Source organism: Mauremys reevesii, linkage group 1 (assembly GCF_016161935.1).
Source record: "Mauremys reevesii isolate NIE-2019 linkage group 1, ASM1616193v1, whole genome shotgun sequence".
Lineage (NCBI taxonomy): Eukaryota > Metazoa > Chordata > Testudines > Geoemydidae > Mauremys > Mauremys reevesii.
Window position 1 is genome coordinate 243,867,923 of NC_052623.1, and position 13,593 is coordinate 243,881,515.

The 13,593-nt window shown below is 41.1% G+C and overlaps 1 protein-coding gene and 1 long non-coding RNA gene across 5 annotated transcripts in view; both read right to left on the reverse strand.

The window, feature by feature from the left end:
- The window catches only part of PDE3A (phosphodiesterase 3A), a 539,267-nt gene that overhangs the window by 296,592 nt on the left and 229,082 nt on the right, over positions 1-13,593 (reverse strand). The gene's annotated exons all lie outside the window — the stretch shown is intronic.
- Positions 548-4,614, reverse strand: LOC120407998. The gene is made up of 3 exons (XR_005600362.1): positions 4,540-4,614; positions 3,154-3,305; positions 548-815 (listed from the first exon to the last, which is right to left on the reverse strand). It is a non-coding gene; the product is annotated as an uncharacterized LOC120407998 (long non-coding RNA).

A 13,593-nucleotide genomic window follows, 5' to 3' on the forward strand; every position in this document is an offset into this window, starting at 1 on the left:
GCTTGCTGTAGCCCAAAAAATCCTCTTTTCTCAAAACTTAATAGGACACTTCCAAGAATGCTAGAATTTAAATAAACTACCATCACTGGTGAAATCTTCCTTAACATGAAAACTAGAGATATCAATTTAAGGACATATTTTACTCTTCCATGTAGAGCAGTCCAAATACTAAAAGTCAACAATCCCCTGAATTTAGCATTGGCTCAGGTAGCAGAATTTTCAACTGTCCATTAAAAGGATCTGCAAGAAAATTAACGTACTACCACTATTTCTTGTGACTAAATCAAGCAAGAATCCTGAATTAGTAATGTGAAAGTTAGGCCTAAAGTCAAGCCAAGTTTAGGCCTTCCCTGCACAATTATTTCACTAAGAGTAAGGAAGGTAGGGGGGGAGCCGTCTCATTATTTGTTTAGTCAAGGCCATTCTCCACAGCAAAATGTATATAAAATTGCACAAAAGGAAAATAGGAGATATAAATGTATTTTGTGTTCAGAGAACAATGAAACAACTTAATTCTAAGAAAATGAGCTGACAAAGTGCAGGGAGATGTTTATATTGGGAGGATCTTTTTTATTCCTGTACTCAATACTGCTGTATCAAATGCCCATTCAACATGAAACAGATTCTGCCTCTTTGAACCAACGAAGTGGATTAGAAGATAACTATTTTAAACCACAGGTGGGTAGGTAAATTGCTACCCTAGCCCAATTCTGAAACGAGAGAGAATAGGCTGTTCTATTTTGCTCAGGATGCCTCATCAGTTTTCTGTACATACAATGACTTCATGATGTGTAAATCTGTTGACCTATCCATTCCTGCACAAAGATATTAAGACAAGAAGTAAAATAACAATTACGTAGGCATTAAAAAAAGCGACATGCAATGGAGCGAACATAAAGTAAATGGATGAACTGCAGCGTACAAATGAGTACAGCAATAGCACGGCCATGGGGTTGTTCAGTTTAGACCACAGTAAGTCACATGGTGTAATTTTCCATTGAACTCTGAACAATCTATATGCAGTACAGCACTCTATGTTCTCACGGCAAAGGAGCAGCAAACTAAGTGGCAAGTTATCTTTTTGGCATGCTGGCAAAGAGATGATTTGTCCCACCCTGGCCCACAGCAGTACATTTAAACTCCATTCCCTGCCTCTCATCTGATTAAATGGCATATGCAACCAGTTCAATAATGGAAAATTATTCTAAAATCTTCCATTATGGCTTTTGTTCTATCATAGGTGACAAATGACTTGTCAATAATCGGCATCCCCACTACCACATACACCCCACACCTTACAAACAAAATCTGGAAGGTCACAGTTAATTCATTTTTATAAATCAGCTGATATACTGCATAAGACATCATCTGTTTTCCAGCTTGAATATACACACCCTGCTAAGGACACGATCCTGTAATACTAACTCACATGAGTAATCATTACTTCTGTGTTTAGTTCCTTCAAATACAGCTATTTGTATGAATAAGGACTACTAATTAAGTGTTGCAAAATCAGATCCTGTGTGTGTCCTCTAGCGCTGACCTGAGGATAACAATTCCATTATGTGGCAACAGTCAAAGTTTCAACGTTTGCTTTCATTCTGCATTGGCATGAGCAAAATGGCTTAATTCACATTGAAATAGGAGTTTTTTGATTAGGGAAATAGTGTGCGCTGGGCAAGGGACAGTGGAAGATCCAGATTCAATGCCCTTTTCTACCTGATTTAGAGCAGAATTTTTCATCCCAAATCATTCTGTATCAGGCAAAGTGGAGACTTGAACCTAAATCTCCCACATGACAGGTCATTATCCTAACTAGTAGACTATAGAGCACGAGAGCTGATCTCTCTCCAAACTTCCCAACAAAAACTTTGCCAAACCAATGGGTCTCTGCAAATCATTTCAGCTTCAACAAAATTTAATTTCATCAATAATGTTCTAACCAGCTGTCATATTATCTTTACACGTCAACTTCATGAAACCACAATGCTTTGGTAACACAAAATTAAATATATAATGATGGCAATAGTTTCAGACCGAGTGAGAACATTCAACAGCTTTGATGAGAACATTCATAAAAGACAATAGCTTACACCAATATCAGTCTCCTGTTGGTTCAACCTCAATTAAGCAGAAAGCTGAAAAGATTAAAACTGTGGTTTTTCAGCCTATGGTCTGCAGACCCCTGGGAGCACGCAGACTATACTGAACTAAAACATAACCTAACAGAGATGGGACCACAAGCCATAAAGTATGGGATTGAATGCAAACTTACAAAGTTTGAGAGATTTAGTTCCAGTCCATCTTTAACACTAAATACCTAAACTTTCATGGCAGTTACACTAATATAAAACCAGAATAACTGCAGTGGATTCAATTATTTTAAATGTACATGGGGAGTGAGGTAGTAACTAGGATCAGAATTAGACCCAAGGCATATAAAATAATGTGCTCCTGTTGTATATTGTCAAGCAAAACACATTCAGTTTACAGAGGCATTCTACCCTCATTGGTGAGCGGAGGGACAGGAAGTCAAGAGTCATATTCCTGCCCCATCTCCCTCTTGAATGAGGCCATTATGAGGTTGTGAAGGGGATTTAATTAAATCAGTTCCACTTACCAGCCAAACTGTACCTGTTTCTTTGCCAAAGAGATGCCTTTCCCTCCCACTCTCAGGGAGTACAGTAAAGCAGAGATGATTTTCCTTTCTATGGGTATGGCTACACTTGCAAATTTGCAGCGCTGCAGCAGGGTGTGAAAAAACACCCTCTGCAGCGCTGCAAATTGCAGCGCTACAAAGCGCCAGTGTGGTCAAAGCCCCAGCGCTGGGAGCCGCGCTCCCAGCACTGTCCGTTATTCCCCACAGGGAGGTGGAGTACGGACAGCGCTGGGAGAGCTCTCTCCCAGCGCTGGGGCTTTGACTACACTTAGCGCTTCAAAGTGCTGCCGCGGCAGCGCTTTTAAGCACTAATGTAGCCATAGCCTATGGCTCACTACAAAATCTTTGGAAAAAAACCAGTGATATCAGAATGTTAGGTAGCCACCAAGGCAGCATTGCTAAAATTCTTCTCTTGAGGATGCAGTCTATTCTATTTTCAGCACTCTTGGATACTAAAACATAAACTAAATTAGATTTTGCTGAATTGTACTTACATGGAGAAAGCTGGATGGGTGAGCCATGAAACGGAGGCTTTATGTATATTGCAGTTAATAAAGTATGCAGTATTTTCAACAACCACAAGGAGACCTAGTACAGGGATAGCCACTGTTAATCCTTGTAGCCACCGCTTTCTTCTCAAAAACGTCTGCATGGAAAAAAATAGCCCACTGAAAATTAAGAATAAACTTTTTCTAAAATTATGAGTCAGCAACTGTAACTTCAGTTTTGCTGGCTCTTAAAATTTAAACTGCTACCACATGCACAGAGATTAACTGTCATAATAAATTCTGCCCAATTCATCTAAATATCTCAGTGCTTTACACACATTAAATAGCATGAAGATCGCTGAGGTAGGTGGTATTATACCCATTATACTGATGGGGAAACTCAGGCAAGATAAGTTTAGGGCCTGATTTTCAGAGGTGCAAAGCCAGGCCATACATGAGTTACTCCTGGAGGACTTCTGAGCCACTGCACATGCAAAATTCATGTCCTCACAGATATTTTATCCTCTGCAGAAAACAGATTCTGCTGGAGAGGCACTGCAGTTACACCTTTTGCCCACCAAGGTCTGATGTGGCGCCAGAACAGAAGACAGCCGGCTCACAGGCTGGAGCATCCAGCTGCAGATAGGGAGAAGGAGAGGCTGCTTTTCTCACAGCACCCTGTCTGCAGAGGGGGGGGGAAGGAGGGGAGGGAGACAGAGCAGAGCACATGGGGCTGCTGGGGGTTCACACAGACTAGGGTTAAGAAGGGCTAGTAGGGGGACAGACTGGACGGGGGCACAGGAGCTAGTGGAGGGACAGTATTGAACCAGGGGCTGAATAGGAGTGAGGATGCAGGGCCACATAGGTCAGGGGAAGAAGGTGGCTAAGAGAAGGGGAGAGGCTGGGGTCAGCCAGGGTCTGCATGGAGGAAGGCTCCCCAACTCCCTAAAAATCCCTTCCCCACAAAAAAGCAACCGTTTCATATGTCTCCCACCCACCCACACCCCTCCAACTTCACTCCCATACTCCTCAGCATTTACTTCCCTCTCCCTAAGCTCCTCCGTTACCCGACTCTCCTAAGCCTTTGCACTGCTTCTGAGGGGTGCAGGAAATAAGTTTCTATATTGTAGTTTAAATTACTCATTATACAACTTATTATTAAGTTCTGTATTATTATGTCTAGTAAGGAATCTATTTGTCAAAAAATATTTCCTGGATCTATTTTGTTGTCTGTATTGTTACAGACATACTTGCTGACAGGTATTTTGAAATAAATTACGAAAATAATTGAAACTGGTGTGATTACATTGCGTTATTTTCACAAATAAAATATGCAGAATTTGAATTTTTTGGCACAGAATTCCTCCAGGAGTAACAAACTACTCAACGTACCATAACAAATCCATGTCAGGGCTGGGAACAGAACCTTGCAGGCCAAAATCTCAATCCTCCCTTCTAAAACACAAGACAGTTCTCTCTCAGGATATCAACACTTTTCTATACTCTTTACAATTATAGTTTCCTCGATTCAGATTACTGCAATGAACGAACACAGCTTTTTAATAAACCAGCTAGATTCACTATAAACACAAATTCCAACCCCTGTTCACATCACACTACAGTGACTATGCACCATTAAATATATATTTTCTTACTTCCCCAGAGCATTCCCTTTACGTAGAATGGGAAATGCTACAGTAAAAGTTAACTGTAGAGGTTAAACATCCACAGTTTTTAAATCATGCCTAATCTATCTTATAAATTAAACTTGGAGCCATCTGTTTCTGTCTGTCCATTGTCGCACACAATGGGGGTTGAAGCATTCACTCCAGGAGAGCACCATGACCAGTTTGAAGTGCCCCAGAGCACAGTGGACCATGACACAGTCCAGCTCACATTTGGCTATGAACCAAGTTTTATTTTTGCAATGGGAAAAGGAACACTAGGTCACATATCCCTGAGCCCCTATGGGCTGCCTAAATGTGCCATTGTCTACTAGCTGCCCTATCCTATATTCATCCATACAACAGACTGTGGCATGACACTGCAGTATAGGTTTGCATTCACTACTGGACATTGACCATAGTATCCCAGTATGCGGATGCTCATGAACAGAAGATCCAGCCAGTTAAAACAGAAAAATAAACCTCAGCTGCTAGATAGGAGAGAAATGAATTCTCAACTTACGTAGCTGTAGCATCTCTCAAAGCTTCTTGACTGAGGTTGAACCAATTCAGACCCCTAAAAAAAGGCCTTATTATGTTAAGTGTAAAAGCTGAATCCACAGAGTCAATTTAGGCATAATAAAAGACTTAGTGGCTTTGTGTCTTACCTACAAGTCTATACCTAACAAAATATGATTCCCAGTATTCCAAGGGTCACAGATTTCTTGCAAATCTCTTTTCATAAGCTTGTTTCTGGGAAGAACACATACACACAAAATCATTTGCTAGCAAAAGCACTCCACCATCTAGAAGTCAAAGGCTACATTTAATAAAACTCTTGTAAACTAGTGTGGGATTCCAGCAACATTATTTTTTCCCTTTTTTGTGCAAGTAAGAGAGAGAAAGATTAAGGTGCTACGATGGCAAATATTGTTGCATTACTTAGTATTATAACCTCCGTTATAGATTAAGGAAACACTGTCAAATGTACTGTAGCTTTGTGTAAAAAAAGTGGATACGTTAAAAAACTTAAGAGACTTTTTTTAAAGAGAAAACAGATAGCTTTTGCATATTAAAGTATTGCACGATAGGATTTACAATCCAAGCACTGTGCTAAGGCATGAGAAATAGGAAGTGAAACTGACCAGAAAACACATCAGTCTAGTTTGACTAAGTGAAGTGAAAACAGTACAAACAGCCTTAAAGGTGAACAGTCATTTTGATTTTTAAACATTAAATTTAAAGATTATTTTAAACTGTATTTGTTGCAACGGTTAGCATTCCCTCCCGCCTCCCACAAACTAACTTCATGATCCTTTACAATATTTTAACTAGTAATTATTTTCATGATGAGCAGCCACTGGCTTCTCACTAAGCTTGTAGCCAGCTTCTACTTGTAGTGAAGTGCTTACGTGACACACGGATTAACCTCTTGAGATGAAGACTAACAGATCACACATTAAAATAAGGCTATTTAGCCATATGAGCATAAAGAACTAATCACAGCACAGTTAGTAAGTATGTTCCTAGTAAAGGCTCAAAACAATTTCAGGTTAGCGTTGACGTACAAGTCAACCAAGTTGTGTGGGAGCCCATATTTGGAATCAGGAGGAGGGTTGTCCAGTCAGGACTCTTGTGCACTGGCAGAGCTATGCAGAGAATTGTACATGGTATTGGTCCACAGATTTAAACAGTGCTGTTAGTCCTTTTACATTTTGCAATCACTAGAAAAGTCCCACCACCGTCCCACCAAACAAAAAAAAAAAAAATTAAAACTACCCAAAAACATAAAATAAATGGAAGCAGCTATAGCCAAGAGAACTGGCTTGAATTTTTAATAGAAAAAAACCCTTGTCCAGCTTCTCTGGTGTATTTTTACACACATTCTCCTGGGAAAATCAAAAAGGGCAATGAAATGCACAAAGCTACCTAATGTGACTCAGAATAGAGAGCCTCTGTTAGGATTTTAAAAACATGACAGTTTTTAAATGCTGCAGGCTACCATGATAGCTAATCAGAGGTACAGACCGATTCACACTGAATACCAGTGTCACTTCTAAGCAGTTGCATAGCATACTGCTGAGATAAACACTGTACATGTGGAATAATTGTCAGTTACTTGAAGCTGTCAAACATTTCCACTGAACACTTGTCATCTTAACGGGCAGACAAGCAAAATAGCTGTGTTTCTCCAAGTCTACACTCATCCAAAACACACCTCATAAAATACCGGCTTTTCAAAAGGCAAAAAGCACTCTTCATTCTACCTCATCTTCTCTTTCATGGCACATTGTACAAACATGCTCAGACCAACACTATTCTCAAAAGACAACGACATATCTGACAACAAGGCATTTTATTCACTGATCTGGCTAATACCAGCTATGCCTGCCTTTCAAGGCAGCAGAATTATTTTAGTCCTCAGACCTACAGTAGTGCAATGGCTATGCCTTAAAAAAAAAATTGTTTGTTTGTTTGTTTTGCCTGGCACATTGTTTTTTAAACCCCTTAGTACATGAAACAAACAAAAAATTAGATTAATTGATATGTAGGTTAAGACCAAAGTTTAGGTTATTGGGAGAAGGCAGAAAGGTTTAAAAAGTTACATGAGTAGAAAAAAAACTTTTACATAAAAATAGATTTTAGTTTTCTGTTAAACATTTACATGTGCAGAATGAGAGTTCTGGGAACCAATGTTATAGAGGTCTTAACATCTGAAGTGGGGAAGATTGCTTGCCACCCCCACTTAGAATTTTAAGATACCTCCCGTTTGGCCCTAGCTGGGGATTTGATCTTGGAAGGTGAGCACTGTGGGCCCAGGGACTCCAACGGGACTGCTCGCGTGCCTGAAATTAAGCGTGTTCTCAAATACTTTCTTGACTCAAGATCAGAATGCTCAACACCCTGGAGAGTTCGGCTCTAGAGGGCAGTTTGATTCACACGTCATCACAAAAAACATTCTGCCATCATCTTACTCCTCCTCATGAATTGACGGAGCTGAAAGTCGCTTCCCAGAAATTCAGTGAAAGAAATGCATTTTACCTTACACATTTCACAATGCTGCAGCCCCACTACCACATGCTTTAAACAGGCAAAAGAAGAGGTTACTCACCTTGTGCAGGAACTGTGGTTCTTCAAGATATGTACCTCTACTGGCGCTCCACTTCAGGTGCATGTGCATCTCTTGAGCTCTTGATTAGAGATTTTCCATTAGCAACATGCTTTTGGACCATGCATGTACTGTACACAACCTTGTGCCACACACTGAAGATATGTAGAGATATATGGGCAAATCACTCAATTCCTTCTTCACCCGAACGTCCAACGAAGAATGGTCCGAAGCAGAAGGAAAAGAGCGCTCCACCTGTAGTGGAGCACCGCTAGGGGCATAGATCTCAAAGAACCACAGTTAGTGCACCAAGTAAGTAACCTCCTCTTCTTCGAGTAATGTCCCTTTGAGCATTCCACTTCAGGTGACTCCCGAGCAGTATCCCCCTCTCTCTCCTTAGAAGGAGGGAAGTTCTGAATTGAGTCCAAGACTGAAGACGGTACAGCAGAACCAAGTGCCCCATCAGATCTAACAGCGTGGACCAAGGCACACTGTTTAGAAAAGGTATGCACTAAGACCCACGGAGGCCTTATCTCAGACACTGGCAAAACCTGGCAATGCTCATCCAGGTCAAATAAGATCCCCCCAGGTGCGTGGGGGAAGAGGGGAGGAATAACAAACCAAACCTCACTACTATCTAATTTCAATACCAACAAGAAACACTAAAACAACTTAAAAAAAAACTGTTGCAAGACGCTAAGACATTCACAAGGTGGACATGCTAGAGTTCCAGCTCAGGTCCAAGTGGTAGAGAAGGAACTGAGGGTGGTTCACCTGCGCAACTCTATATACCCTCAGTGAGAGACACAAGCTTGTATATGCGGGCTGAACAAACATTCCTAATGGAAAAATCTCATGAAATATAAACTTTTCTTTAAACAAAGAGAGAAAACTGTATCCTCTTCCTGTTGTGTGTGTCCTATCAAGGCCTCTTCATCCTCAAGTGTCAAACAGAATGGCTGAATTACATGAAGCATTAGCTAGGTACTTTTCAAAAATATGTACCCAGATTGAGTACCACCTTCCCTGGGGCATTTAACTAGGAAGAAGGCAGAATCCTGCCATTCCTGCAGTGGCATGAACCTGTCAATATGAAGTCATTTAATTTTAACTAGACCCTCTCTACCAAAGATTTATTACTTAATGAGATGGTATAGCTAATTTTGTTAAAGCAGTGATGGTATGCTGTGCAGCTAATAAACCATGACTTGAATATTTTTTGGTGTGGTTTCAATTCCTTAAGCCTTAGCCAAATCCTCCAGGCCTTTTATGAGGATCTAACGCTGAACAAGATTTATCTCTCTGGCAGAGACCGCGTAAGTAATGCGAAGACTAGTTTTTCCCCAATGCACAACATTGCAGCTGGCACAATATTTACACTGCACCCCGGAATTACTTCTTGCTACATTTCACCAGCAGCAAAAAATAAGGAGTCCAAAAAACCACACCAGCAAGTGTTACTGTACCAATAACAAATCAAAAAGACTATAAAAGTCTTGCAGAACAGAGCTGTATAAATGTAATTGGCTTCCAAAGGGCTTTACGTTTACTAATTGATTATGCAAACTTTTAACTCTGCCACTGAGACAAAAACTTAGAACAAAAACTCCATGAGTGTCACTATTAAAGACTGAAGGCTCATGCCCTACACATATATCACTTTGCCAAGCATCGAAGTGCAGCCAGATACCGAGGTATAGAACTGCAAGCACAGGATAGAAAATTAGAATACAACAGCTATCTAGTGAGCAAAAGAACCATCTTGTGGTTAGGCACTAAATATCAGTATTCAGCCTGCCACAGACTTCCTGTGCTTTGACCTTGGGCAAGTTGCTTAATAATTATGTGCCTCAGCTACCTACCTGTAAAGTGAGCATAACACCTTCTTTCTATCACTCTTTGTCCATCTTGTATACTTGCATTGTATGCATGTCACGATAGGGACTATCACTATATGTTTGTACAGTGCCTAGCACAACGTGGCCTTGATCTTGGCTGGTGCTTCTAGGCATTCCATAATAAGAGTTTCCATCTAACCTATTTAACAGTGCACAGCCATGCCATTAAACACTTCAGGAGAGGATCTCTGAAATACTGCATACAACTGAAACTGCGGGATAAATTTGAAGTAGGCAGGAATAGTCACTCAAACTAAAATTTGAAGGGGAACCATAGCCCTCTCTGAAAAGCCAGGAGATTGTAAAATAACTACATAAGCGGTCAGGACCTCGCTTTTACTTCGCTAGCCAAAACATGGGACAACCTTTAAAAAAAAAAAAAAAAAAAAAGGTCTGTCTCTGCAGGTCTGATTTTCATTAATGTATTTTTTTGTTCATAGCACTGTCTACGTAAGGCATCTGTACAAAGTTTGTATTAACTTAATAGTGGAAATCTAATACAGGTTCGATCTGAATTTTCCCATTAAACTGACATCAATAGCAGTCTAAGAATCAGATTATTACAACCCAAACTATGAAATAAATGTTCAGGTCAGGTGCTATAAATATAACCATCACGCACTGGTAAGTGGCTATTACCATTTTAAACGTGGCATGAGAAAGAGGGGGGGTATAAAAATTTACACATTTTTACTTGGAAAATCATTTTATAATTTATTTCCAGGAAGACTGAAAAAAGTCTGGAATACACAACATAAAAAAAGAGATCTTGAATGAACATGCATAAGTAGGGCCCTACCAAATTCAGTCCATTTTGGTCAATGTCACGGTCATAAGATTTTAAAAATCATAAATTTCATTATTTCAGCTTTTTAAATCTGAAACGCCTCGGTGTTGTAATTGTAGGGGTCCTGACCCAAAAAGGAGTTGGGGGGGGGGTTGCAAAGTTATTGTGTGGGGAGGGTTGAGGTCCTGCTACCCTTACTGTTGCACTGCTGCTCACAGCAGCGCTGCCTTCAGAGCTGGGCAGCCGGAGAGCAGCAGCAGCTTCTGGCCAGGAGCCCAGCTCTGAAGGCAGAGCCGCCACCAGCAGCAGCGCAGAAGTAAGGACGGCATGGTATGGTATCCTTACTTTTGTGCTTCTGCCTGCAGAACGGGGCCCTCAGTCAGCAGCCACCACTGTCTAGCCACCCAGCTCTGAAGGCAGCAGCGCAGAAGTAAGGGTGGCATGGTATGGTATTCCTATCCTTACTTCTGCGCTGCTGCTGGTGAGGTGCTGCCTTCAGAGCTGAGCACCTGGCCAGCAGCCGCCACTCTCCAGCTGCCCAGCTCTGAAGTCAGCACAGAAGTAAAGGTAGCAATACCATGACACCCCTTAAAGAACCTTGTGACACCATCCCCCCCCAATCCCTTTTGGGTCAGGACCCCCAATTTGAGAAATGCTGGTATCCCCTGTGAAATCTGTATAGTATAGGATAAAAGCACACAAAAGACCAGATTTCACAGTGGGAGATCAGAGTTCATGCTCCATGATGCATTTTTCATGGCTGTGAATTTGGTAGAGCCCTATGCGTAAGTATTGCAATATCTCCAGGGCTCCTAGAGTTTGGTGCTGGTGACAAGGAATGTATCAAAGCTCAAGCAGGCTAAAGGAGAGGTGTGTTTCCCACCCCCTCAGGGCTTTGCTCCAGGAATGCATGTGTTGAACATGGGAACCAAGGGGCGGGGCTGGGTCTGAGGCACTTTGTTAACAGTAGCACAAAAAGGTAATAGTTGTAATGGAATGAATGGAATAGAATGAATAGTTGTAATGGAATGAAATTAAGAATGGGAAAAATGTATGATGATGATTCAGAAAAAAACTTCTTGAGAGTGAGTTTACAGGTTGTGCAATATTATCCCAGGGAAACTAATAGAAAAATCCCAGATGGAATTTTCATAATGGAATTTTTATGGAGTTCACATCCAACTCCCTGTTAGCATCCTTAGGTCCTACTGAAAATCCTCCCTCCCCCACAATGAAAACTTTTAGAACTAGACTGGACAAAAAACACTTGAGAATGTAAGTAACAATCTTCTGTTGGCAGAGAGATAGACTGGATGCCCTGGCAGGCCTTTTCCATCTCAGACCTCTAGGATTCCACAAATACTTATGTGTGTTCCTCACATTAACCCACTAAAAATACTATAAAATCTCTCATTAAAGCATGAATAAATCAGATTAAAAAAAAAAAGAGTACTAGTGTTCCTAGTTTTCTTTTTGCTGAAAACCATGGTACAGTCAAAGGGTCTGGAAAAGTCAACAAAAGCCAAACACACCCTGCTATGTCCTTTGTGGTCATTTATTGCTACCAACTACGTACAGTGCCTGACCCATCCTCTTCCTCAGATTTCAAATCTTATGAATCTGTTGAAAGAAGGGCTACAAAGACTAGAAATGCTAAATCTTAAAGTCATTTTCCTTTCATTTGAGCATTGTACCAGGATCAGATACTTATACATTTTGAGCCCAGATTTAAAAGTGATCTAGTAACTACTAATGCTTTCTGCTAACTAATATTTTATCAATTTAAGAAATTCGCAGGAAACCACTTGTGCAATGTTCTCTCCTTTTTCAATACTACATTTCTTTTCAGTGCATACAGTAATGAGGTTCTCTTTAGACTAAACTAAACTTTACTACAGTGAAGATAAAATACAGTTCAGGTCTGTTACAATTTGTTAATATATTGGGAGGAAGGAAACTATTCACAGGTGGGGATTTAAAATGGTTTCCTAGTTTCACAAATAGTTTACATTTTCAGAGATTCTGATGACAGTGGATGGTTTGTGTATACTTGGATTTCAGATTTCATTTTCAGACTCTCAACAACAGCACCAGGCTAGGTGGTGAATTTACAACTTATTTTCATAAGAAAAATTTTTTTATTAATAATTATGCGATGAGAAACCTTGGGCACTTAACTCACTTCCAGCATGCAGACCTTATTCCAACTAGAAATGTGGTAAAGTACCCAGGGTAGGTTTTTATGATGAGGCTTTGCCTCCCCCACTCCTGTAAACTGGAGAGGCCCCCAGTGTGACTTAGACAACTCTGGGGACCTGTCTAAGGTATGGTAACCTCCACAGGCTTCTCGATGGGCCACCATCATGCTCCCAGGAATCTCTATAGTGCTGTGCACTATGGCCTCATCCTTGGCACACCGCTCCCACTTCCAGCCTCAATCCTTACGCTAGTGCTTACAGGGGGATCCTCTGGAGACGGCTGTAAGACTGCCTCCATATGGTCTGGGCTGGGGGAATCTTTCCCTGACCAGTTACAGGACTTTTACAGCCCCTTGATGCCACTCTGGCTCTTTTACCGGGTATGAAGAGTAGGGGCGAGTATTTTACCTTTCGTTTTGTTATGTTTTCAACTGAAAAACGATCAGTGTTTCACAACAGACCTTGGACGAGTTGATTATAAAGCAAACAGAGCTAAAGCACAGGACAGCTGCATTAAGGGCTCATCTACACCTGACAGTGTTTGCCTCTACAGATATACTGGTATAGCTATACCAGCAAATCCCGCTAGTGGAGACACAGCTTAGGGCTTGTCTACACTACCTGCTGGATCAGCGGGCAGCAACTGCATCTAGAGAAATCGACCACTGAGCGCTCTCCCGTCGACTCGGGTACTCCACTGGAACAAGAAGCGTGAGCGGAGTCGACAGGAAAGCATCAGCGGTCGACTTACCGCAGCGAAGACACCACAGTAAGTAGATCTAAGTATGTC